Source organism: Leopardus geoffroyi, chromosome D3 (assembly GCF_018350155.1).
Source record: "Leopardus geoffroyi isolate Oge1 chromosome D3, O.geoffroyi_Oge1_pat1.0, whole genome shotgun sequence".
NCBI lineage: Eukaryota > Metazoa > Chordata > Mammalia > Carnivora > Felidae > Leopardus > Leopardus geoffroyi.
In genome coordinates this window covers 37,636,979-37,663,547 of record NC_059339.1, presented here as the reverse complement: position 1 = coordinate 37,663,547, position 26,569 = coordinate 37,636,979, and the positions used below count along the sequence as shown (strand labels likewise).

Sequence of the window (26,569 nt, the reverse complement as noted above, 5' to 3'; positions counted from 1 at the left end):
AGCCAGATAAGGGGATTACAAGAAAGAAAACTACAGGCCAATATCCCTGATGAACATAAAAGCAAAAACCCTCAACGAAATACTAGCAAGCTAGATTCATCAGCACATTAAAAGAAATATATACCATGATCACGTAGGATTTACTCCTGGGATGGAAGAAAGGTTCAACATACACATACCAATAAATGTGATACACCACATTGACAGAATGAAGGATAAAAATCATATGATCATCTCAGTAGATGTACTAAAAATATTTGACAGCATTCAACATCACTTCATGATAAAAATACTCACAAATTAGGTATAGAAGGAATGTACCTACCCATAATAAAACCCATGTATAACAAGCCCAGAGCTAACACTATACTCCATGGTCAAAAGCTGAACGATTGTTCTCTAAGATCAAGAACAAGAACAAGGGTGCCCATTCTTGCCACTTTTATTCAACATAGTATTAGCAGTACTACCCAGAGCAATTAGGAAGGAAGGAAGGAAGGAAGGAAGGAAGGAAGGAAGAAAGAAAGAAAGAAAGAAAGAAAGAAAGAAAGAAAGAAAGAAAGAAAGAAAGAAAAGAAGGAAAGAAAGAAAAGGCATCCAAATCAGAAAGGAAGAAGTAGAATTTTTTCTGTTTGCAGATGATTTGATATTACATATAGAAAACCCTACAGACTACAAAACACACACACACACACACACACACACACACACACACACAATTGAAACTAATAAATGAATTCAGTAAAGTTGCAGGATACAAATTCAACACATAAAAACCAGATGTTTCTATATATAAACAATTAACTATCCAAAAAAGATTAAGAAAACAATCCCATTTACAACAGCTGCAAAAAATAAAATAAAATACTTAACAATAAATTTAACAAAGGAGATAAAAAAATCTATACTTTTAAAACTATACGGGGCACCTGGATGGCTCAGTCGGTTAAGCGTCCGACTTTGGCTCAGGTTATGATCTCGTGGTCCGTGAGTTCGAGTCCCGCGTCGGGCTGTGTGCTGACAGCTCAGAGCCTGGAGCCTGTTTCAGATTCTGGGTCTCCCTCTCTCTCTGCCTCTCCCCTATTCACGCTCTGTCTCTCTCTGTCTCAAAATAAATAAACGTTAAAAAGAACTATATATATATATATATATATATATATATATATATATATATGAGAAATAAATTGATTAAGGCACAGATAAATGTAAAGATATTTCTTGTTCATGGATTAGAAGAATTAATATTCTTAAAATGTCCATTCTACCCAAAGCAATCTATAAATTCAACACAATCTGTATCAAAATTTCAATGGCATTTTTCACAGACACAGAAAAAGAAAAACACCTAAAATCTAGATGGAACCAAAAGACTCCAAATAGCTAAATCAACCTTGAGCAAGAAGAACAGAGCAGGAGACATCACACTTCCAAACTTCAAACCATATATAAAGCTATAGTAATCAAAACAGTATGGTACTGGCATAAAAATAAATGCATAAACCAACAGAACAGAACTAAGAGCCCAGAAATAAAACCATGCATATATGGTCAACTAATATTTGACAAGGGAGCCAAGAATACTTAATGGAGAAAAGAAATTCTCTGCAATAAATGAAACTGGAAAACTGGATATTCACATGTAAACAAACGAAACTAAACCCCTTACGCCACTCACAAAAATTAACTCAAAATGGATTAAAGATTTAAATGTAAGATCTAAAACTATAAATCTTCTGGAAGAAAACATAAGGAAAAAGCTCCTTGACTTGGTACTTGGCAATGATATTCTGGATATAACACCTAAAGCACAAGAAAAAAAACTAAAAATAAGCGAGTGGGACTACATCATACTAATAAGCTTCTGCACAGCCAAAGAAATGATCAGCAAAATGAAAAGACAACCTATGGAATGGGGGAAAATATCTGCAAACCATATAACTAATAAGGGATTTATATCTAAAATATATGAAGAACTCATAATACCCAACAGCCAAAAAAAAATAAAAAATAAAAATAAAAATGGGCAAAGGACCTGAATGGACATGTTTCCAATGAAGATCTATGAATGGCCAACACATACCTGAAAAGATGTTCAACATCACTAATCATTATAGAAATGCAAATCAAAGCCACAATGAGTTATCACCTGTTAGGATGGTTATTATCAAAAAGTCAAAAGACAGTAAGTGTTGGCAAGAATGTGGCATAACGGGAATCTTTGTGCATTACTGGGAATGTAAACTGGTACAACCATTATGGAAAAGATTATAGAGGTTCCTCAAAAACTTAAAAATTGAAATACTATATGATTCAGTAATCCCACTTCTGAGTATATATCCGAAAGAAATAAAATCACTATCTTGAAGAGGTATTTCCATCCCCATGTTCACTGTAGCATTACCCACAGTAGCCAGGATATGTAAACAACCTAAGTATCCATCAATGGATGAAAGGATAAAGAATATGTGATACACACACACACACACACACACACACACACACACACACACAATCTGTATCTATACACAGACAGACACACACACAATGGAGTATTTTTCAGCCTTAAAATCGAAGGAAATCTTGCCATTCGAGAGAGCATGGATGAACCTGGATGGCATTATGCTAAATGAAATAAGCCAAACACAAAAAAGCAAATACCATATGATCGCACTTATATATAAAATCTAAAAAATATAAAGACAAAAAAAGCCAAATGTATAGTAACAGAGAATAGAATGGTGTTCACCAGAGGCTAGGAGGTAGAGAAAAAGAGCTATTGATCAAGGGGTATAAACTTTCAGTTATAAGATGAGTAAGTTCTGGAAACCTGATGTACAGTATGGTCACTGTAGTTAATAATAGCATATTATGTACCTGAAATTTGCTAAAAGAGTAAATATCAAGGATTCTAACCACTCATACAAAGGAAAGGTAACTATGAGAGGTAATGGATATGTTAATTGATTGTGGTAATCATTTCAGTATACGTCTATGTAGAGAGAGGCATCACATTGTACACCTTAAATATATGTCAAAAATAGAATACTTTTTTAAAAACAAAAGTAAACTGAAGTTATATATGTGTGTGTGTGTGTGTGTGTGTGTGTGTGTGTGTGTGTGTATACATCCATCATCCCAAGAATCTACTCCTAATAATCTATGTCATAAAAATGAAAGCACCATGGGAATGCAAGCTGGTGCAGCCACTCTGGAAAACAGTATGGAGGTTCCTCAAAAAAACTAAAAATAGAACTACACTACAACCCAGCAATTGCACTACTAGGCATTTATCCACGGGATACAGGTGTGCTGTTTTGAAGGGACACATGCACCCCCATGTTTATAGCAGCACTATCGACAATAGCCGAAGTATGGAAAGAGCCCAAATGTCCATCGATGGATGAATGGATAAAGAAGAGGTGGTGTATGTGTGGAGTATTACCCAGCAATCAAAAAGAATGAAATCTTGCATGTGCAACTACGTGGATGGAACTAGAGGGTATTATGCTAAGCTAAATTTGTCAGTCAGAGAAAAACAAAAATCATATGACTTCACTCATATATGAGGACTTTAAGAGACAAAACAGATGAACATAAGGGAAGGGAAACAAAAATAATATAAAAACAGGGAGGGGGACGAAAATAAGAGATTCTTAAATATGGAGAACAAACAAGGTTACAGCAAGGGGTGTGGGAGGGGGGATGGGCTAAATGGGTAAGGGGCACCAAGGAATCTACTCCTGAAATCATTGTTGCACTATATGCTAACTAATTTGGAAGTAAATTTAAAAAAAAATAAATAAATAAAATAAATAAAATTAAAAAATGAAAGCACCTGTATATAAAACAAATGTATTTAAAATAGTTATTCCAGCATTAATAAGAAAAAATGAAAAAACTTAATGCTCAACAATATGGGAATGCTGAATAACTTATGTTCATGGATGTTTACTGCTGCATTATTTGAAGACAAATTTGGGGAGAAAAAAGTTGATGTCTAACAATATGGAAATTTCAGAATAAGGTAGGGGGCAGCATGACTATGGAATATTAAACAGCCTTTACAAAGAATGAACTAGACTTATCCCACCTGACTTCCAAGAGCTGCTGTGTGAGATAAGCAGGACATAGAAAGCAAGATCCAGTGGAGAGAGAAGACACTGGGATGGGCCAAAGGGAAGTAGGAGAACAAAGAAGAAACAAGCTAAAATGAAGAAAAAAATAAAAATGCAAGGAAAGGCACACATAATAAATACACCAGCCATGCAGAACTGTATGAGTTTATCTGTATAACTAGTAAGAGGTTTGGGGACTTTGTTGCATTTTTCAGAACTAGATAATCCAATCAGAAGTAGAATTGAGGGTCTGGGCCTAGGACAGCTTGGACATGTCCCAGTATTCAGAGATATCCCGTGTCCTCTTTAACAGACCAGAGACCAGAGATGCAGCAAAGCAGTGAGGGCCAGGTGTCAGCTGCTCCTAACAGTGAAGGAGAGAGATGGAGAAAAGAGAAGAAGTAGGGAGCAAAGCAGAAAAAAGCATTTAAAACAGAAAAGAGGTTGCCTCTAAAGAATGGGAGAGCTGGGGATAGGGAGAGCTGGGCATGAAGCTATTGTTTATTATCACAATCTTTTCTAAATTCTTCCATGTGTCATATAGTATAAGTATCACTTTGCTAAAAATAAAAATGTTATAAGGAAAATAAAACCCCTTGAGAGCCTACCATGTATCATATTTATTTTTACTGAATCAAAGGACCAAATACAATCAATCATACATTATATGAATTACACACATTAACTTTTTAGACATGCAACCTATTTTTCTGTCTCCTCTCTCACGTAAGCCTTCCATACTACTGGTGGGGTAGAGGGGTAAATGACTTGCCCTAAACTGGAAATTAGCAATTGGGCAAAGATGAGCCCACTCACCTGAATCTGTCGAGTCCAGGCCCGCTGAGTCTATTCTATACCACCTACTTCTCACAGGGAGCGTTAAGAAGATATGCTGGGAGCAGATCAGAAAAAAAAGAAAAAAAGAAAAAAACTTGAAAAAACACAAAGTATCATAAAAGCACTCAATTACAACTTACTGCCAATGCTAATGCCAGATGCTAACATTTATCAAGGACCCACCCTAAGCAGACCTTGGTCTAAGGGGTTCATGCATGCTAGCCTGTGCTATTCTCAACAACCACCTGCCCACCCAAGACTTCTCCACCTCAGGTGACAACTTTCTCATGCCAGTTGCCAGGAGCCAAAATGGACTCCTTTCCATGCACACCCACACAGTCAGGAAATCCCCTTGGCTCTACTTTCATTAGCCATCCAGAACACAGCCACTTCTCACCATTTAAATTGTGACCACTGTAGTCAGAGGTACATGGTCTCCCACCCAGTTAACAACAGGCTCCCTAGCAGGTATCCTTGAGTGCTGTTCTCCACTCCACTCCAGAGTGATGGTCCTAAAGCACAAGTCCATCAGTGTCAATCCTCTGTCCAGTCCCTGCCAGGCTCCCCATGTCAGCATAAACACAAAGTGCTCACAGGGCTCACCTCTTCTCCCTCACCCCCATGCTCTCTTCTTTGACCTCATCACCGACTACTGCCTCACTCACAACAGTCTCCAAACCTTTCCTTGGGCCTTTGGACCATTCCTCTAACTGCTCCCTCTCTCTGGAACTCCTGCCCACGTATCATCCACTTTGCTGGAATCTCTCCTCATGGACGCTAGTATCTGACTAGCCAGAACTCTCAGTACTTCTTACTCTGCACAGTTTGTTCTTTTCCATAACATTTATTATCTTCTAAAATTCTAAATAGTTTAGCCATTTAGTGTGTTCATCAGTTACTGACTGTCTTCCCCCTACATGACTGTAAGCTCCACAAAAGATCTTGGCCTGTTTTGTTTACTGATGCACCCAAGCACCTACATCCATGCCTGATGTCACTAAGCCCCCCAATAATTGCTTGTGAAACAAAGAAACTAGGTACTATCCTCCAGATGTTGAATGATCAATTTGAAATAATGCCACTACATAATCCATCAATTTGTAAATCTAGTGAAAGAAAAAAAAAAGACAGAGGGAGAGGTACCACCTTATCAAGAAAAAACTAGCTTCGGGGTGCCTGGGTGGCTCAGTCAGTTGAGCGTCCGACTTCAGCTCAGGTCATGATCTCGCGGTCCGTGAGTTCGAGCCCCACGTCAGGCTCTGTGCTGACAGCTCAGAGCCTGGAGCCTGTTTCAGATTCTGTGTCTCCCTCTATGACCCTCCCCCGTTCATGCTCTGTCTCTCTCTGTCTCAAAAAAAAATAAATGTTAAAAAAAAATAAAGAAAGAAAGAAAAAACTAGCTTCAATTCTCCTATATTTACACCATTTTTAAGACTGTTTACTGCATGTGCATGGGATCATAGGAGATGCAAGGAAATGTTATTTGCAAATGTAATCACATGAAAATAAAGTTTATACTCCCTTCAATACACAGAAGGAAGTAGCTCATTCTTTACACAACTTATTGTTCTCAAAACTTTGACACACATGTAAATTTCTTCCCTTCCCCTCTGTTCCATTACTTTATATAAAATATATATAAACTGTTACTTCCAGGATTACCTTGGATAATAAAAAATGATCACTCACACACCAACAGCCTTGTTTTGCCCATCATATACTCTGTCTTATTCCTATTCATCATATTCTGCTTTCCAATATTTCACCATATATATTTCTTGTTTCTTTTGGCAAAGATGACCAAAATAGTTGTCCCACCCTTACTGACACATAAGGGAGAAGAAGAGCATGTGTGTGCAGTGTGAAGATATACATAATGCGAAAAGGTCAACTCAGCCCAGAGTCAGGGATATTTCTCTTAATTCTAAAAAGTGTAGTCTTAATAAAGTGATATGTCTGACACAAAACTTGTGACATGTGTGCCTAAATACCCAAGTTACTGTTCTCCGTGCTAAAAATACGCACTGCAATATGTTCAGTGCATTAATTTCAATCACAGGTCTCAAAAAACGTGATTAGTAGTAGCAACACTTGAAAAGCTGAAGTAACTTTCACTTGGGGAGAAGTAAATCATAATTAAACACTGTAAAAAAATCGAGACGTGACTATCATTTTCTGCTCCACAACAGCTAAATACATTACCATATCACATGGGTATTCTATATTCAGTTTTCCTTTTGATTATTTTTATAATTTAACCCCCAGGGATATTATCTTCAATAAAGAAGCAGAAAAGGAAACAGCATTATAAAATTACTTCTTTCCCTAAGTCATATAATAAGTATTGTGCAAGAACAAGACCTGAATCCAAGTTCTTCTAGTACTAAAGCTGGCATATTCACAATACATATTAATCAATGTTTCTTTCTCTGGGTTAAAACAAACAATCCAATCCATATGAATTAAGAAAAAAGAATGCAATTTTGAACTTATTACAGTAAATAAAGATGGCTCACATTCTGAAACTGAGTTTTTGGTATTAAAGTGTTTAGTAATGAGAAAGTATCTCCCAAATGAAGATTCAAGCAGAGCCCTGCTTTATAAGATTACAAAACTCTTTTTTTTTTTATTTTTAATGTTTATTATTGACACACAGAGAGAGACAGAACGTGAGCAGGGGAGGGGCTGAGAGAGAGGGAGACACAGAATCTGAAGCAGGTTCCAGGCTCTGAGCTGTCAGTACAGAGCCCGACGCGGGGCTCGAACTCACAAACCGCGAGATCATGACCTGAGCCAAAGTTGGACGCTTAACCGACTGAGCCACCCAGGCGCCCCAACAAAAATTTTTTAATATCACTCACACAACTTGTAAACAATTACTATGCAGCCACAGACTATTACAAAGCCTCAGGGAGCCCATCATGCAAACCAGCGTGGCCTGCCACAAGCCTCCAGAGAAGTCCTTGACTGCACGAGGCTGGCCCTGGATGTCAGCAAGGGGAGCTGCACAGCAAGGGCGAGTGCAAGGTGTCACCAGGCAGGGGAATAGAGTGGCCCATCCTGCAGCCTGGACACTGGGAACTTCATCTGCCACCACCCACTCGCTTCATTGGTGCCTCTCGTCCCACCCAGAAGAGTCCACGCTTCTCTCTACAAATGAGGTGCAGGAAGGTGTGGACTTCATACCCATGCTGCAGCCAACAAACAAGGAAGCACCCACTTTTCAAGCAGAAAACTACTCCTGTGACTGACAAAGTTCAACAGTGACCTTCCCTGAGAAAGTAGTGCATTTCTCAGCATGCATTTACTCATTCTTTTTAGGAATAGCATAGAATTCTGCAGTGTGTACCTAAGTATTTTACCCATTTGGGTCAATATTAAAGTTAGTGTTTATAACAACTGACACTCAGTCACTGATAGTTACTGAACAATAGCTGTCTGCTACTAGGTTCTAAATGGTCGATGCTTAGAGAGTCCTTTGGTATTTACAACACTATTGTCATTCCCATTTCACAGCTGAGAAAACTGATACAATAAATAAGTTCACATGGCTAAAAATGGTTGAGCAAGGAGTCAAAGCGGGGGTATTTCTGAACATTTGTTTACTCAACCAAAGGCATCAACATTTTAAGTGTAAAAATGGATGCTTAGGAATTCTGAAAAGTTAAACAAAAAATTCTGAATAAGCCTGAACAGCTAACCCAACCAGACTGAGGTGAAATTCAGATGAGCCCAGACAACAAAGCGAGGACAGGAGTACATCAGGAGGCAGGACTGATGAGAGCCGGACTGAGGCCCATTGTCCACAGGCCTGGCCAACTCCAAAACAGTGCATTCCACATCTCTGAAAAACACAGTGCAAGACACTGGGGGACAAGCATTAAACACAGCAAATGCGGGCGCCTGGGTGGCTCAGTCAGTTAGGCCTCCTACTCTTGGTTCTGGCTCAGGTCATGATCTCGTAGTTCGTGAGACAGAGCCCCAAGTTGGCCTCTGTGCACATAGCACTAATAGCACATGGTTTGCTTGGGATTCTTTCTCTCCCTGTCTCTCTGCCCCTCCCCTGCTCGCACACAGGAGCTCTCTGTCCCTCTCAAAATAAATAAACATTTAAAAAATAATAATAAAATAAAATAAAACAAAGCAAATGCACAATATTTTACTTCAAAAACTATTAAAACCTCCTACATCCTACATTATGCCAGCTACAGCAAGCTGAGCAAACTAGTGTTGATTCTTGCTCCTTTTTGTCAATAACTATGTGTAGTTGTTTTTTAAGTTGTTATAAAAAAAATGAAAGTACCAGAACAAGTGAACATCCTGTCTTTATTTCAAATGTCGCCCAAAGAGCCCAAATTGAAAAATCCATATCAAAAAAAATATATTAACATGAAACAATATCATAGTGTGACATCATAAAAATCATTTTTTTTTAATGTTTTTATTTATTTTTGAGACAGAGAGAGACAGAGCATGAACGGGGGAGGGGCAGAGAGAGAGGGAGACACAGAATCGGAAGCAGGCTCCAGGCTCTGAGCCATCAGCCCAGAGCCCGACGCGGGGCTCGAACTCACGGACCGCGAGATCGTGACCTGGCTGAAGTCGGACGCTTAACCGACTGCGCCACCCAGGCGCCCCATAAAAATCATTTTTACAGTTATATTGAAACTTTTCACATCTGAGAAGTTTCATAACTCTTTTTCTGCTACTGTGTCTGTTAGAACAAAAAATTCATTGTTCTGGGATGATTTTTCTCCTATATTTCTGTCATTATGGTGACCTTCCTTAAAAGAGGTTATACACAAGGTGGCTGGTTTGGTTTTTGTCTGTCCATCAAAAAATAAAATATTGGCAACTCTCTTAAGCTAACATACAGTTTAGTTGGTATATAAAACAGCCCCAAAGCTGGGAGCCTCTGCTCCAGACACCAAGTGTTACGAGTTTGGAGGACAGAAAAGAGAGAGATGGTTCTACAATAGAATGGAAATCACATACACATTTAACATAACTGGATTTCTGACTCTGATTAGGGAAAAATAAACAAATAAAACATTAGGCATGGCAACAAGAACTCAAACTCCCAAAGGCACCAGGGCCCCACAAGCCCATGACTCCCTCCTGTCTTAAACCCAAGACCACTTCACCTACTAAAGTGACTTGCCTGGCCCTTGAAGCCACCTTGAGCAACTCTAGAGAGCACCTCAATGTTTGCTCAGCAGCCCTACACAACCAGTCACTTTCTGCCCATGGGTTGGAAGATATGTTTCAGTAACAGATGGGGGCTGGATCTTCACCTCAAACTGGTTTATAATTTACTTTTCCTATTTGTTTTTAATCTGGCTAGATCTAAATAAGACGACATGAGACCTCTTTATATTTTAATTACACTTAGTCAAATCTTTGAAAAGAAAAAGGAAACAGTGCCACCTAACTGTACAACCAGCTTTGTTCTTAAGGGGTTTTTTGCTGCATGTTAATTGTTCGCCATAACCATTTATTTCCAATTCATTTTTATCTCAACTGACTGGATATAATTCAGCAAAGAAAGCTCAGCAGTTGCCATCTTCTCAAAAGCTAACAAAAATGTCAAGTTTCACAATACTTCATCTTAGAAAGTAACAAACCCTAACTCTCTTAGGTAACAGAGCTAATGGGGAATTAACAGAGTAAATTTTATCCAACCAATCTTAAGACCTTTCATATGAATTTTCTTTATATGACACACTGAGATATTCAGAATGCTAATCACTTCAGTTTCCTCACAAAACCATTTCTTCTAGTATAGAAATTCTGAGTAGTCGATGGCCTACAAAACACCATGTTTTTATTCAACTATAATTTTTTAAATAAAGGCAAAGACAGATTTCTGAAACACTCTGGCTAGGAGTGTACTGCCACTAATAACTAATAATAACTAATAACCTTGAGAAATCACTATGTAGCAATATCAGCACATGTTTAAAACAATAACTGAAATCCATATGGATATGTTCTAAAAGTATGAAGTACTATAGAAATACCAAACAAACTTTTACAAGACACCTTATATAGAGCTAAATAAATGTGGGAGGAAGTTAGCCTAAGTTAAGAGGTTCTGCATCACGACCTTACACATTCTTTCACATTATGTCTACCAAATTAAACTACCATAAACCTTCCAAAATTCAAAGAGTGAATCTTAAATAATTTAATACGCCAATTTTCTCTGCTTCCTTTACATCTGGTCTAGTTGTACATTTGTATTAATTGAAAAACCACTGGATGCATTCTGCCCAGGTGTTTCTACATTTGGGTTATAGATACAGCATAAAACAAGAGGCCAAAAAGAAAAAGTGACAGAAAGCCCAGAGATCATATCAAATAAAAATGACTATAAAACCTGTGGGTCTGATTTTTGTAAACTACTTGGGAACTTACCAAAAGCTTTGCACATACAAGCAATAATCAAGAAAATGGCTTAATGCTCACCTCCAAAATCAATGCACATCTGCTAAAAAGACAGGTTCAGGGAGGCATGAGGGTTTGAATAGCATCCTCAAGGCAGACAGTGACAGAGGCCAAACCCACAACACACCCCTTCAGATTCCCATGCTGTCTGGCCCCATCTTTACTGTTGAGTGTCAAAAGCTAAGCCCCCCATTTGCATGGTCAGATCAGGACACAACTTTAATTTGTAGGTTACCAGATATGTTAGCCTATTCTCAACTCTGGTTTGCATCATGAGAAAAAGACTTCAAAAGACCACACGCCCTACCCTTTCAGCACAGTCTTTCACTATATCCGATTCTAAGTATACAGTGGCAAGCAAACTGAACTTCAGTGGAACATGCCTTTATATCGCTCATGGACAGTAATGATTACCAATTCAACAACAAAGCCCAAATCATCCAATGTGAGTGTGAGTGTGGAGGTGTTTGGGTGCATATGAGTACACGGCACATGTTAACTTTCAGTCCTTGCAAGCACCATTCATAGACATCACTGTACTCTCTGAATTTTGACTGATGTCAAACCCCATTAAAATACTACTTTGTGGAAATTTAAGTCTTTGTTGTGGCTTCTTACAATCATATTCAAGCTGTGACAATGGACTGGATTCTAATCCTACCCTCTTCTCCCCCAAGTCTCAAAACATGCTCAGAGCGGCAACCGCAAGGGCAAGAAGGCAGCTTATAAGATGTAGATAACGCACAAATGAGGGGGACATATAGTTTGTATACAGGACTCTTACTGCCAAACCATACATGGGTAAGCCCCATATGCTAACACTAATTTTCTTTCTCAATTCCAGAAAGAAAGAAAGAAAGAAAGAAAGAAAGAAAGAAAGAAAGAAAGAAAGAAAAGACAAAAAAGGAAAAGAAAAGAGAAAGAAAGAAAGAAATAGGGTACTGCAAAGGCTCTCACTTTTAAAAGGTGAGAGTCTCTCACTTGACATTCAAGTATGTGCAAAAACCTTATGTTTCTCTGAACTGGGAGCATAATTTCATTTTGTATATTAATCAAAAAGTACTTTTTGCAATGGTTTTAATATTTCCTGTCTTTCCTAGGAATGCAACTCTGTAAATTGAGGAAAGGTTTTATGTTTCATGCAGAACTTTAGCAAATATTTTCACCATTTCAGAAGATGATGTTATTAAGCACAACAGTGCTCAAAGACTGCCCTTCCTTGATACAATCCCCCATCAGCACTTTTATTGGTGAATTTATATATAATACAAGCTATCCAACTACTTCACTTTATTTTCTACACTAATCATGTCCAAACGTTTGGAGTATCATTTAATCATGAATTACCTTCCACTTATTTCTCCCATTATATTATATATGGACATCATAATGACTTTTTTGAAAGTTTGTGCAGGTAAATTATTTACCTAATAACTTCATTTCAAGATACTAAGAGGGATGTTACAAATATATGTTGTCAAAGGGTTGGTACAGTTGGAACTCCTGACCCATAAACATTCGTAAACATTCTTCCACCTTGGTTCTTCCTGTGTCTACTTCAACAAACAAGTGAAAAAGGAATATGGCTGACAAATACACCTTAAGCCATTTATTTAAGGTTTTATTTTATGCCTGGCCAGGGGTGGAAGTAAGTGCAAACTTTGGGTACAAAACAAATAAAAAAACTCCATTTGCTGTTCCTTCTTTAAAGGTTCTTTCACTTTTAGTCTCAGAAGAAAGACCCTCATTACTTGTAGGAAAGTGTGATCCTAAAGAGGGATATAAAAGGCGCCTGTGCCTTTATTTAGCCATAAGAATATTCATTATGGAAACTTTGAATGGATTAGGTAAAAATCAGAATAATTTAAAGAAGGTGAGTGGATTAAATCATCTCTCAAAGTAATTTATAAACTATTTCTTTTTTATTTTTGGCTTTGACTGACATGTTTAGTGACTTAGCCTGGGGAAAACTTGGAGAACATTTTTAATGCTCATGCAGAAAGGCATATATATTGGTGAATTTATTATTTTCACTTGTGATATAACACACAACGAGAACATTCAAAGATGAGGACAGAGACTTTTCACCATTTCCAAAAAATGAACTCTCTTCTTTTGCGCTGTATGCCAACAGTGTCCACACAAACAATACCAAAATAACACAACCCTGAGACATCAGTCATCCCTACAAGGGGCTGATTAACACCTTGAACGTCTTCTTCCTTCTGTAACACCTGGTCTCTGGAGGGAATGCTATATGATCCAGCTGACAATTACTAGAACTGGCATGAAGGTAACTCAACCCTGCACTGTGTGACCTTTCACAGTCAGCTTCTATCCACCATCTGTGTAACACAACAATGATGCTTGTCAGCTATGGACTTGACAAAGATATTCTCACTAACTTTTAGAAGCACAGTTACTCCCTTGTCAGCACAGGCACTGATATTTTTCATGTCTCTCTTGTAGAGTCTGAGGGCCCACTCGTTAGCACACACTGTCCCCTCCCAGATTCATTCTGGGTATTTTCTGGACTAAATGGACAGAGTACCCAGTGCCAATGCCTGGTATGCAGTAAGTACCCAAAAATGCAGTTAAATAAATAAATATATGAATAAATCAGTGCATCTTCTCTGATGTGACACAGAGAAGCCTCAAATTTGAATGTGTCTCTGGTTGTGAGTTTCCTGAGGGTAGACCTGCATCTCAACATCTAACAACATCCTTCTCGTATCCCTTACATTTCACAGCTTACCACATCCTTGGTCAAAGCAGACACTGAATAAACATCTATGGAATGAATGAGGGTACTCTTACTTAGCAGATATTTGTGTTACTGGCTTCATAATTCCCAACTGTGCAAGCACACAAAAGATTAATTATTACTGTAGAATAAGATTTGCCATGCTACTGAATACAACTTTACTGCAAAGCCTGGCTATGAAAACAAAAGCTGACATGCAGTAATAGAAAACAGCCTGAGCTGGAGCTCAAGAAGGCCAAGTGAAGGGTCCAACTCTGCCACTACTCAGGTGGATCAACCTGAGTACATCAGGTCTTTTGCTGGGCTTTCATTTTGGCCTCTCTGCAATAAGGGATTTAGATTAGAAATATATGTGACAATTTATCCTTGTTATTAGTAGGAATTCATGAATTGGGTAAAGAACATAAAGCCATAAGACTACAGAGCTCAAAACCAAGTAATTTTATAAACTACTTACCAATATAGTAAATTTTCAGTTACTTTACAACTTGTTTTAGCTTTTGAAGCACTATTAATTTAGGTCTTTGCCACAGTTTGATTAACAGCAGTGACAGCTGTATTTGGCTAGTCATGGCAAGACAGAATCAGGGACCATTTACTATGATAAGAACTATTTTTTACAAGAGAAAAATGAGTTTTGAACTGATAAGAAGCTCCTTCAAGTTAGATCATTTGTTTTATAATTCATATTCTCACATAATGACTTTTGACCTTGGGCACATTGCTTAATACAACAGGATCTCTGATCTGTTATCTATAAAACAGGCTGAATTAGATCAGGCTCAACCAGGGGTGATTGTCCCTCTCTGTCCTCTCCCCAGGGGACATTTGGAAAAGTCGGGAGACATTTTGGGTTGTCACAACTAAGTGGGAGAAGGTGCTACAGAAGTCTGGTGGGTAGAGGCCGGGGATGCTCCTGCTAAACAGCCCACAGTGCCCAGGGCAGCCCCTTAGAAAAAAAACATTTCTGTTGATAACAGGGATTGAGAAAAATCTGATTCAGATTACTCCCAAACCCTCTAAAATTAAAAAAAAAAAAATGGTAAGTCTAAATTGTTAAATGTGGAACAGCAGGAGCTTATTCGTAAGCTACGGTTGGTCTACAAGAGAAGTTACAGCTACATGAGCTGAAACTTCTAAAAACTTGAAAGACAACTTACTTGGACATGAGCCCAATTTAAAACCATGCCTACCAGCTTTACACTTTGTGCATCACATGGGTAATTAATGTATAACTGTACCCTCCACAGCGCCCTTTCTTTTTCCTCACCATTTACTCCACAGCAATGGGCATTGTTTGTTTTAGACACAGATGCCAGACAGTTCTGAAAAGACTGACAGTGATATCTTCTTGTCCTCACCATAGAAGAATAAAGTGGCCCTAAAGATTACTGATAACTGACTGCAGTAAAATGGCTGGGCATTGCCCTTCACACAAAACACAAAGATGGCAACGGCCGGCAGGGAGGACACGTCTGAACTGTATACAGGGTCTACACATAGGATGGATGCCAACTGACAGCTGCTAATTTACATGGGGGTACAGAATCCAGCAACATGCCCTACCCTATTATCTTTCTAAAAATTACCAAATATCTGTGACATTCAATTAACAAAACCAATGAAGTATACTCATGGCCCTACACAGAAGTCTATCACCTTGAAAATCACCTATGAGCCTTAGTTTGTTCCAGGTGCACTTAGCAAAAAGATGTTCTCCTGTGCTGGTCAAGACTTCTCAAATTCTTGGTCTGTTAGCCCTAACAGTTCCTATTCTAAGCTCAGCTGTATGTGTTAAGCTGCCAGAGAAACATCCACATATCTTCTTGAAATAAAATCACAGCAAGCTCACAGTTTTAGAAGAGGAAGGGGAAAAATCTTTTTTCTAACTATCCTCAGAAATGGAGTGCATAAAATATAGATCTGGAAGTGCTATCATGGCATCTCTAATAATTCACCTTGATGATGTCTAAGACCAGAACTGAAGGGTATAATGACAGGGAATTAGAAGAATATCTTTTGCCATAAAGCAAAAGGAGAAAAACCTTTACATTCCCTTTGATATGTGACCATAATAATAATAAAATGAGTGGATGAAAGGTCAGCTCTTACATTTTCCATCGAATTGAAAGTCTCAGCTATATACGCAACAGAATCCCAAAATGCTAAGGATTTAGTGGCACTTCTTTTCTATATGAGCCTGTCACTAATTGACTCAAAATCATTCAATTTTTATTTACTGCTCTCTGACATGTGTCAGGAAATTCCTAGGCTTTACAAAGACATGGTGAACTGAATCCAAAAAGTCACCTGGGACACAAAAAGTAAGGCTCCACCCTTCAGAGTGAAATAGCCTATGACAGCACATTGTGCAGGAAACTGGGGGTGGGGGTGATCCAGTTTTTGGGAGACTTGGAGGCTTCTTGGAGGAGTAAAATTCACAGCAACAAGAAAGGCAGATACAAATGTGCAAAATCCCAAAAGCAAGAGAAGACACTGTCCCCCTCCAATCATAGGTGTCCATAGGTGATACAAACTCTTAGACATTTGATGAAAAACATATATATTAACAATGGAGACATGAAAAAATTCCATAGAAACATGATTAAAAGCTTTAAAAAGTCTAGGTTCAACCCAAATTTTGATAACCCCAGCCCCCTACACAAGCATATGCCTTACAGAGTCACAGGGCTGGGCCCAGATTCCCACTCCTAACTCCCAGATTTAATCAAGGCAGACTTAAATGGGCAGAAATTAGTGGAACAAGAAACTGGTATGTTTCTAATATTCCCCCACCATGATAAATAAGACCCCACAAGTCAGAGGTTGTAAAATGACAGCCCACAACTGCATCTAGTCTGTAAATATACTGTCTACCTTATTGGTGTCCTAAAAGGTTCGAGCCAGTATTTTTAAATAGGGTATTTCACATTTTTAAAAATGCACATTTCTGGGGCACTTGGGTGGCTCAGTAAGTTATGTGTCAGACTTCCGCTCAGGTCATGATCTCACGGTTCACAAGCTCAAGCCTCACGTTGGGCTCTATGTGGATGGCTCAGAGCCTGGAGCAGGCTCTGCTTCCTGATTTGGTGTCTCCCTCTCTCTCTGCCACTCTACTCTCTCTCTTACTCTCTCCCTCTCTCTCTCGCTCTCTCTCTCTTGCTCTCGCTCTTGCTCTCTCTCAAGAATAAACACTTAAACATTTTTTAATCATTTAAAATGCAGATTTCCAATCTGAGGGTTTTGGGTGTTTTGCTTGTTTGTTTTTTTTAATATTAGCTACCCCTTTAAGCCATATAAGACTACTCCCTACTGTTTCCACTGCACTCAGGAGATTTTTCTCCCTTCCCACTGCCCTTGTTCTTACAGAGCTTCCCATGATAGGGGCATCTGGGTGGCTCAGTCAGCTGAGCGTCGGACTTCGACTCAGGTCGAAGACCTTCAATCTCATTGTTGGTGAGGTAGGGCCCCACATCGGGCTGGGCTCGCTGCTGTCAGCATAGAACCTGCTTCAGATATCTGCCCCCTCTCTCTCTGCCCCTCCCCCACTCAGGCTCCCTCTCCCAAAAATGAATAAAGATCTAAAAAAAAAAAAAAAAAAAGGAAGAACTTTCTATGGTAGACAAGTATCTATGCCCAGTTTTCAAAGGTGAGAAAATAGAAATCAAGAGTGCTTTGTGAGCTTTCTTCTATCTGCCTATTTCACTCAGGCCCCTTACCTGCCTGGCCCCTTTACATACATCCAAATTGGTGACCCTGGATTTAGGCCTTAACTCCATTTGCCAAAGAGTGCCAACTCAGTATACACATGTCATATAACACAACCACATCAAGTTGTCTCCCTAAAAATAACCTATATCCAGCAGGTCCTTCAGGGGAAAAATGATCAAAGCAAAGTTACCAAGTCTGCTTCTCACCAGGCGTTCCCATCTACTGAAGTTCACCCAGTTTCTCATGCATGGCCAGCCCTAGAAAACCAAAGGCAAAAGCAGAACATCTGCTCGACTATGAACTGGGCCTTGCACTGGCATCAGTGTTAACCTGGATCCATTTATACAGGCCTGGAATCATGTCTATCATCTGTTCCTTGGTTTTTATTTAGAAACAAATTTCATCAATAATGACCAAAAGCAATTTTTTAAATGCTGTCACTCAAGGAAGTCTCATCTCCAACTCTGGTGTACTCACAAAAGAAGGAACCATGAAGGTAAGCAATGGCTTACAGTCATAGGACCAAAGAACTTTCAAGGCCTGGCAGAGTCTCCCAGTGTTAGGATCAGTGTTGGGACACCATGGTATAAGGAAACTGAGTAGTAAATGGTCCATGTGGTACATCCAGTAATTTTAGACCTCCTCAGTCATGACTGAAAATGCTACCACCAAGGCAGCTTGACAGCAGGCTCTGAGATTGCACGTATTTGGGTGCATGTGCCCATTTGCAGAAAGACTGGATATTCAAGTTCAGGAGGTACATTGGGTCTGGTGTGAGGTGTGAGCCAGGCAGAATACAAAAATCCTACAGCCAAAGAAGAGGGAAAGACCACATCTGCTAAACTTAAAAACCCTGTGCCCAGAACAGTGCTGGATAAATAACACATATCACAGTGACACTGAGTTATCTCCCTAAATATACTTTATATCCAATAGGTCTTTGGCTGGAAAAATGGTTAAGGAAAAGTTACCAAGTCTTCTTCCCACCAGTTGTCCCCAGTTTCTCGTGCCAAAGATCAGAGGAAAACACTGGATTCCTTTCCCCTATCCTTTAATCTATCAGCAATTTTATAAGATTCTACCATCAAAATACTCCCCAAATCCTTCCATTTCTACTCATCTCCACCCCTACCTCCCTGGTCCAAGCAGCAGGACTCCCACCTAGACGCCTGCAGTGGTGTCCTAATTGGTCTTGCCACCCGCACAATGCTCTGTAGAAGGCAGCCAGAGTGGTCTCAGGGGACATAAAGCAGGCCATGTCACACCCTGTTCAGACTCTGCAAAGCCTTCCCATGGCAAGAAAAATAGAATGTATGATCTTCAGTATGGCCCCTACGGGCAGGGATCATGCTCTGGCCCCTACAACTGTACCAGCTGTACCGGGTCGAGGGAGGGGGTGGTGGGAGTGGGGGGCTTCACATGTGTGCTTACCTCTGCCTAAACTTCTTTTTGCCCTGCTCCCTACCCAGCTAGCAGCAGCTATTCATCCTCAGAGAGGACTTTTATGACCCACAAACCCATATAAGGCATTCCTGTTGATCTTTCTCATAGTACACTTGAAAGTTTGCCCTTCTACATTTATTTGGAGTCTGTTTCATATCTGTTCCCTCACTTGACTATCGGCTCCAAGAAGGCAGGAGTTATGTCTGTAGTAGCCATCCCCATACACAGAGCATGCAACTGACACCAAGTGGATACCCAGCAAAAATGCCTTGCACCCATTTGGGCTCCTTCATTCATCTCTCCCTCAAAAGGACAGGGAGTAGGGCAACAATGATTTCATCTAAAAGGCTGTCATAATCCTAAAAGCTAGCATAATAGCTTACACACCAAAGCACAGTGCATAAAAAGTGTTGTGCTGTCCATCTGTCCCTCTAGTTAAATATGGTCTCTCTAGCTAGTCACGGTGACAAAGAAAGATGCGTGCACTTCTGCTCCATCGCCCACATCCCACACCTGATACTTTCCAAACAATTAATCAATTATTAATTGTGGCAGCGACCACACTTTCATCATTTAAGATCCACCTTCAGAAAGGATGCATAAACATTCTCCACAATGTCTAGCTTCATTAAGAGAACACTCTTCACATGAGCTGAAATCGATACAAAATGAAGAAAGTTTCAGCAGATGACGCTGAGCTCTACTGCAATGACATCTTCCCCGAAAGGCACACACAGAGCACGGGAGCAGAGCAGTGACAACTGATGGAATCAGAGTAAATGTTTCATTTTTCCACTGCTACTGTGTAAAGTTTGTTGTATTTGCAAAATTAAACAAGGATAGATTCTTCTCAGGCACTATTCTAAGAGAAAAACAAGTAATGCAAATGTTTAAACAAAAGATAATATTACGTGTGTCGATGAAGATTTTCATTTTTCCCGAGTATGTTCTAATTCATTGTTTTTGCTTTATTTTGCTGAAGTACAAGATAGTATCTATATTTACACTACTTACTGTAAGAGTGTGTGAACAGTCCATTGGGGGGTTTTTAATGAATCTAAATAGTTTTCTTCACTTGGAGGTATGTGCCTATAATAAACTATGCTCAAAATATGCTTACCAATACTGTAAGATGGAAATGCTTTGGAAACAAGGAAACACTATTCACATTAAAGGGGACATCTACATCCCTGAAACGGACAGCAAATGCTACCAACAGCTCACACTGAAGCCTTACCACTGAGATCACCTGGTGCCAGCCAAGTTCAACCACACCTTCTCAGTTGGGGTTTTTCATCTGCAACTGATGAGACTTAACTCAGAGTTTCCTGCAGAACCTCCTCCACCGGCATCCCTATTACTGTTGACGCCTGGTTTTCCTCCCCCTTCTGACCACTTCTTTGTTTCTCTCGCTGACACTGTCACTGGGTGCAGCCCACAGTCCTGGACCTGCTCTCTCACCTCTGTGCTAATTTATTCACCCTGTCTCTTTTACTGTCACCGCCATTCCTGGCCCAACATCACAGTTGCTCTCTCCAAACTCACCACCACTTCAGTGTCTCTTTCAATTGTGTATTTTATAAACTGATCTTATCTGCTCCACCCCCGCTCCTCAACCACCTACCTGGCTCTCCCGCTAATTTCCCCATTTTAACAGCAGCATTCCTTCTGAATTAAAATACTTGATGGAAACAATGAACACTTATCTGTAATTTTCAAACTCTCCTTCAGCTCTAGAGAAGGAGAAGTAAAGACGTGTGAAGGAATGGAGTGGGAGCAGAGAGGCTGGGGCTCCTTTTGCTTCCTTGGTCAGACTGGGTGGCCTGGTGCTTCCCATACAGCCTTACCCCCCAGTGGCTTCAGGACTCCCCCTCCTTCAAGGTAAGAACTCCAGAGCTTTCCATCTGCAAATCTCCCTTCATAATCAGAATGATCCTCCTGACTGCTGCTTTTATCACCCCATGCCTCTGCTCAGCAGCTGCCTGCTCACACAGGGATTCAGTCCTACATATATCTGTTGTCTATGTACTTAATCACTTGTCAAGTACCATCCCAGGCTGCAAAGGGTTATTATCATTTAAGTTAAAAAGCTATGACTACAGGGGCGCCTGGGTGGCTCAGTCGGTTAAGCCTCCCACTTCAGCTCAGGTCACTATCTCACAGTCCGTGAGTTTGAGCCCCGCACTGGGCTCTGGGCTGATGGCTCAGAGCCTGGAGAGCCTGCTTCCGATTCTGTGTCTCCCTCTCTCTCTGACCCTCCCCCGTTCATGCTCTGTCTCTGACTCAAAAATAAATAAACGTTAAAAAAAAAAAATTAAAAAAAAAAAAGCTATGACTACAGTCCAAAAATATTCCAAATAAAAAGAGATCTAAGGACCTGTTCATACCCTTACTGAACACGTTACTTAAAAGACAGACAATAAATTGTGGAAAATATATAAAACTTTTTTGATGACCCTCATTAATGGCGATCATAGTTAATAATACTATATTGTATATTTGAAAGTTGCTAAGATAATATCTCTTAAAAGTTCTCATCACAAGAAAAAAATGTGTAACTATGTGTGGTGATGGATGTTAACTCGAATTAATTGTGATAATTATTTCACAATATATCCATAAATCATCATGCCGTACACCTGAAACTAATACGTTAATTATATCTCAATTTTTAAAAATAAACAGGAAATGGTAAAATCTAAAGCCTGGACCATCAAAAAAAAAAATACCTGTTTTTACATATGCATTTATAGGTGAACTAGGGAACATGGAAGCCAAAGGAAGGAAGTCTGGTGTGAAAATCAGGGATGCCTTCCCAGGAGAAGAATTACTTGATTATGAAGATTATCTTGATTATCAAGATTATCAAGATTACTTGATCATGAAGAATAAATGGTTTCTAGTTTGGGACGGTAGGAGCTGATGGGAAGAGCATGTACAACCACAATTCCCAATGTGGGCACTGCAAATAATCTTTCTTAGTCCTAAACAAATCATAATCATTCCTTTTGAGGAGTGAGACCCCCTTCTCCCTCTTAGGCCCCCAATCTCTTCTTCCTTCACCCTGTCAATCTATGGAAGATCCACACACCTCAAGACTCAGCCCAAGACCCAACTCTGTGTTCTTTTCTGATCACTCCAGATCCCAAAGACCCTCTCCTTGCCAGACTCCCTGACCACTATCTGTTTCAGACTGATGGCATTTGATTATACATTGTTTTAGTCTCAAACCTCATGTTCCTATCACATTATTTTGTTTACAAACATTTGGTTTGCATGTTTTATCTACCCAACACACTAAAAGCTCAAGCTTTTGGTGGTTTGTCATACAAATGTATGAACATACATAGTAAATGGCTTATTGTACAAATGACAATTGAAATTTTTATGATGAATTAGAATTGTAATTTAAGATACAAATCACACAAGTATTGCAATGAAACATATAGGTAGGTGGTAGCACTCACCTAAGATTCTTGTGATCAACTTAAAACCACACATCTCCTTAAGGTAAAAAGTAAAAGACATTTCCTTAGTTTCTTTCATCTGTCTTCACCAGATCACGGTCTCACCAATTCCTTTATTAGAAAACAGATTGAGAGCTCACAGTAGAGGTAAACCAATACTGCCCCGCGAAGCGCTGAATAAAGAATTCCACAGTCAAGAGCTACAGGAGATACAAACTCATCAATGTACCTTACAATCTGAGAGCATAATCAATAGCATTTGTAAGTTCATCTCTCCTACTTAACAATCACACTCCATGTGAATATAGCAGAATCCGATCCACTTGGATGTTAGAGAAATCTCTCCTCTTTCAAACTCTTTCTCCTGATTCTAGGATACCATGAAAAGACATTTTTAGCATCTTGTGAAGAGCTAAATGCATTCAAAGTCTATATTATCAAGCATCAAGAACAAATTCCACCTGTTTCCCATTCTAACATTTTTGAGTAAAGGGGACGAGAAAACACCAGGAGACCTCACTACCCTTATTTCAGGAAAGGAGTGAAACTGGAGGCTGCCCCCACGCCTTCTAGAACAGCCCCAACAGTTCAACAGGGATCCCTCCAACAGGGATCCAAGAGACGGTGCCACTTTGGGCGTGGAGACCAAATAACCCTTAGTGTGAGTCTCCTGGGCATGGAACCGCCCCAGCAGGGCAGGTCACGGTGACCAGACTGAACTCCATGGGGCTTTCACATGCGGGAGTCTTAACAATGACAATGACCAGACCTTCCTTTTATTTAGTTTTCACCTCCAGGCAGGGACAGATTAAGAATGACCCTCTAAGTGGATAAAGGCATATACAAAATAAAGTACATCATATGGACTTTAATCAAAGACTGCAGGATTTAAAAGGCTGGCGACAAAAGCCACCAGAATTCTCCCACCTTGGGGAAAGGCTTCCACCAATCCTGCAGGTAACTGCGGCGCTGGCCCAGGTGTCCCCAGGTCCGCTCGCCGCGCCCTCGGCCCATCTCCGCGAAGAAAGCCCGGGAGGCTTGGGCAGCGCTCCCCGGGGCGCAGTTCTGGGCTTGTGGCTGGAGCTAGTTAAACCGCCACAGACTGGCGAGGCGTCCCCCAGCGCGCACTTCCTCCGCTCCGGCCCCGGGGCTGGGCAGAACTTGGGAGAGCACGACCAGGGAGGAAAAGGGGCTGGAGTGAGGAAGCGCCCGAGGGTGTCTCGGCCGCAGCCTTGTACCGCCACACACGACAGCTGTCGGCGGAGAAGGGGGGGAGACCGGGGACGCCCGCCCCGAGAAAACAAAAGCCAAACGCCCACCGCCGGGCGCCCGGTGACCTGAGGCCGGCTTGGGACCGCCTGGAATCCCGCCCCGGCCCTCGTCCCGCGGGCCGAGGCTGAACCGGCGCCTCCCCGCCCAGGTGGCCGCACCGACACCCCCGGCCCAGGTGGCCGCGGCGGCCGGGAGCGGGACGGTACGGGGCCACGCCACGCCCGTCCGAAGTGGGTGACAAGTGGGGCAGCGCCTCGCGCGGGGAGCCCGGCGCGCGCCCGGCGGCGAAAGAGAAAGAGAAAGAGCCGGCGCCGGGAGGAGGCGACTCCTAACCGCCACCGCCCCCTGGCCCGGCCCGGCCTCGCCGCGGGCGACGCGCACGCCCCTCAGTCGGGCGCGGGGCCCGGGGCCAACCCCGGCGGCGGCGGCGGCCGTGGGCGCTCACGCGGTCCCCCGACCACACGGCTCGGGCTGCCGCGTCGTCCTTACCCCGAGCAGAGCCGGGCCGCCCGCAACGCCGACTCGGCGACAGGCCGGCGGGGCGCGAGCCGGAGCGGCGAAGCTCGGCCGGCCCAGGCTGCGGCGCCGCTGGCCCCGCGGTGCCCGGCGGGAGGGGCGCGAGGGTGCACGCGCGGGGTGGGGGCGCGGGAGCCTCCCCTGCCGGCCCCGCGCGCATGCTCCCGCCGCACCTGCCTCGCTCCGGGTTCCGCTCCCCGGGGAGCGGAGTGGACGCGGGGCGGCCGCTCGGGCTTTCACGTGGGAGGGAGGCGGCTGCGGCTGTATCTTTGAGTGCGACTTTCCCCTTATATGCTCCCCGGGAAGGAGTCCCCCAAATCTTGGCTACTTCCTTCCTGACCCCTACCCACTCGTGCAGTGGTGTCCCGGGGCGCTCATCCCTGCTTCATCCCAGCTCTTCGGATTCACCTTCCAAATGTTCTCAGGCCTCTGGATTCCTCTCTGTTCTGCTGCTCCTTCGGATTTTGCAACCTCCTCTCAGATGCCCTTTTCCCGCTCTCGACTTCCCTACACACCCGTCTGCGGATACCATTTCAAAATAAAAGAATACTCTTTTTGAGTGGCTAGAACAAATGATTACTGACCCTGTTCTAGCTGCTTGAGACTGAGTAGGAAACAGGAGCAAAGGAGTTCCTGCCCTCAGGAAACTTACAGTCTTACAGGTTAGTGTTAGGCTTTCACAAAGCATCGTTGCAGGTTTGGAGAGAAACTTGTTAAATCTTTTATGTTGGTTTATGTTTAAAAGTAGCTGGTAATCGAAGACTGTATTTTGTGACTTTTAGATGTAATTTTCTTTCATGGAGGTGTCCTGTGTAAAAATTCTAGTATGCAAATAATAGCTGTCAGGTATAAAACAAATATTAGCTTGCTTCCAGCAAGAAATTCAGTGATTTAACATGATTAAGAATAATAACTTCTAAATGATCTTTTTGGTTTGTTGTTGACTACCATAAACCAACAACTAAAACTTTCATTTTTCAGGTGAGACTGGTCCGTTGGTAGAAACACCATTTAGTGTTTTTACTGAAGAGAGAAATAGAAAACCCTTTGCTAATGCAGTTTTTCAATTAGGAACCATGATCACAGAAATTTATAAGTACACATACACACACGGCTGTGTTCTATGCTCTAATCAATTAAGAAAAACATTTCTGGCAAAGAAAAAGAAAAGGAAGCAGAAGGTATCAGTATAGAAGAGAACATTTAAAACAGATCTAATGAAGTGGTATACTTTTTTCATCCATTTAACATGTTTATGATAAAGACTTTATAGAGTTGTGTATTTCTGTGACAACAGGCACACTTTGGGATGCTGTCTTGCCACACTTGCTCACCTGACTGCATGAAATTAGAGTAGGACCCAGTGGTTGGATGAGAAGTTCCCCTCCCTGCTACTTAGGTGAGCATAGATGTGCTTTATGTGTCCTTTTAGCAAAGGACAAGTGTCTCGATTACTGCAATGTAACCCTAGTCTTTCCCAGTGGTGTTTATCATTAAAGACTCTAAGTCTTAATGACGGAAACATCAAAATGTTCCCAGCACAAAGAAGAGTTAACAGCAGTCTGGTTCCACCTTCCCCTTAGAAAAATCAATATTAACTACTATACAAAATAAAAGAAAGCTGGATTGAAATCCAAAAGAATGAATTTACATCACCTTGTCTTCGCTTTTTGGGGAAAACGATTATTGTAACATGCTTATTGAATATACATGGCTTGCATTGATGAAAGCCAAAACACTGTTTTCATGGGCAAGGTTTAAATAAGGAAAAGAATGCACCAATAAAACAGGTGACACGGGCAGAGAACCTCATCCTGGGTTACTTAAATGTAAATCTGTGGGTGCATAGTGCTGACAACATATGATTGTATTCAAAGAAGCTGACATCTGTTTTAAATGATACTGTTATTCAAATTATATGGAAACATAAGCAGTGTATGCACTGGTACACTTATTACAGAATTTTTGAAAAGCTGTTGTAGTAAATCCCTTTTATT

At 41.1% G+C, this 26,569-nt stretch overlaps 1 protein-coding gene across 3 annotated transcripts in view; it reads right to left on the bottom strand.

Annotated features, from left to right (window-relative positions):
* Nucleotides 1-24,802, bottom strand: part of L3MBTL4 (L3MBTL histone methyl-lysine binding protein 4) — a 446,682-nt gene extending 421,880 nt beyond the window's left edge. For 2 of the 3 annotated variants that reach the window (XM_045458490.1, XM_045458491.1), the window contains exon 1: nucleotides 24,546-24,797. The gene's annotated coding sequence lies outside the window, so the exon portion shown is untranslated. Of the gene's footprint in view, nucleotides 1-24,545 lie in introns of all 3 variants that reach the window. The other variant, XM_045458489.1, reaches the window with a different exon arrangement.
* Between the last annotated feature and the right edge of the window lie 1,767 nt (nucleotides 24,803-26,569).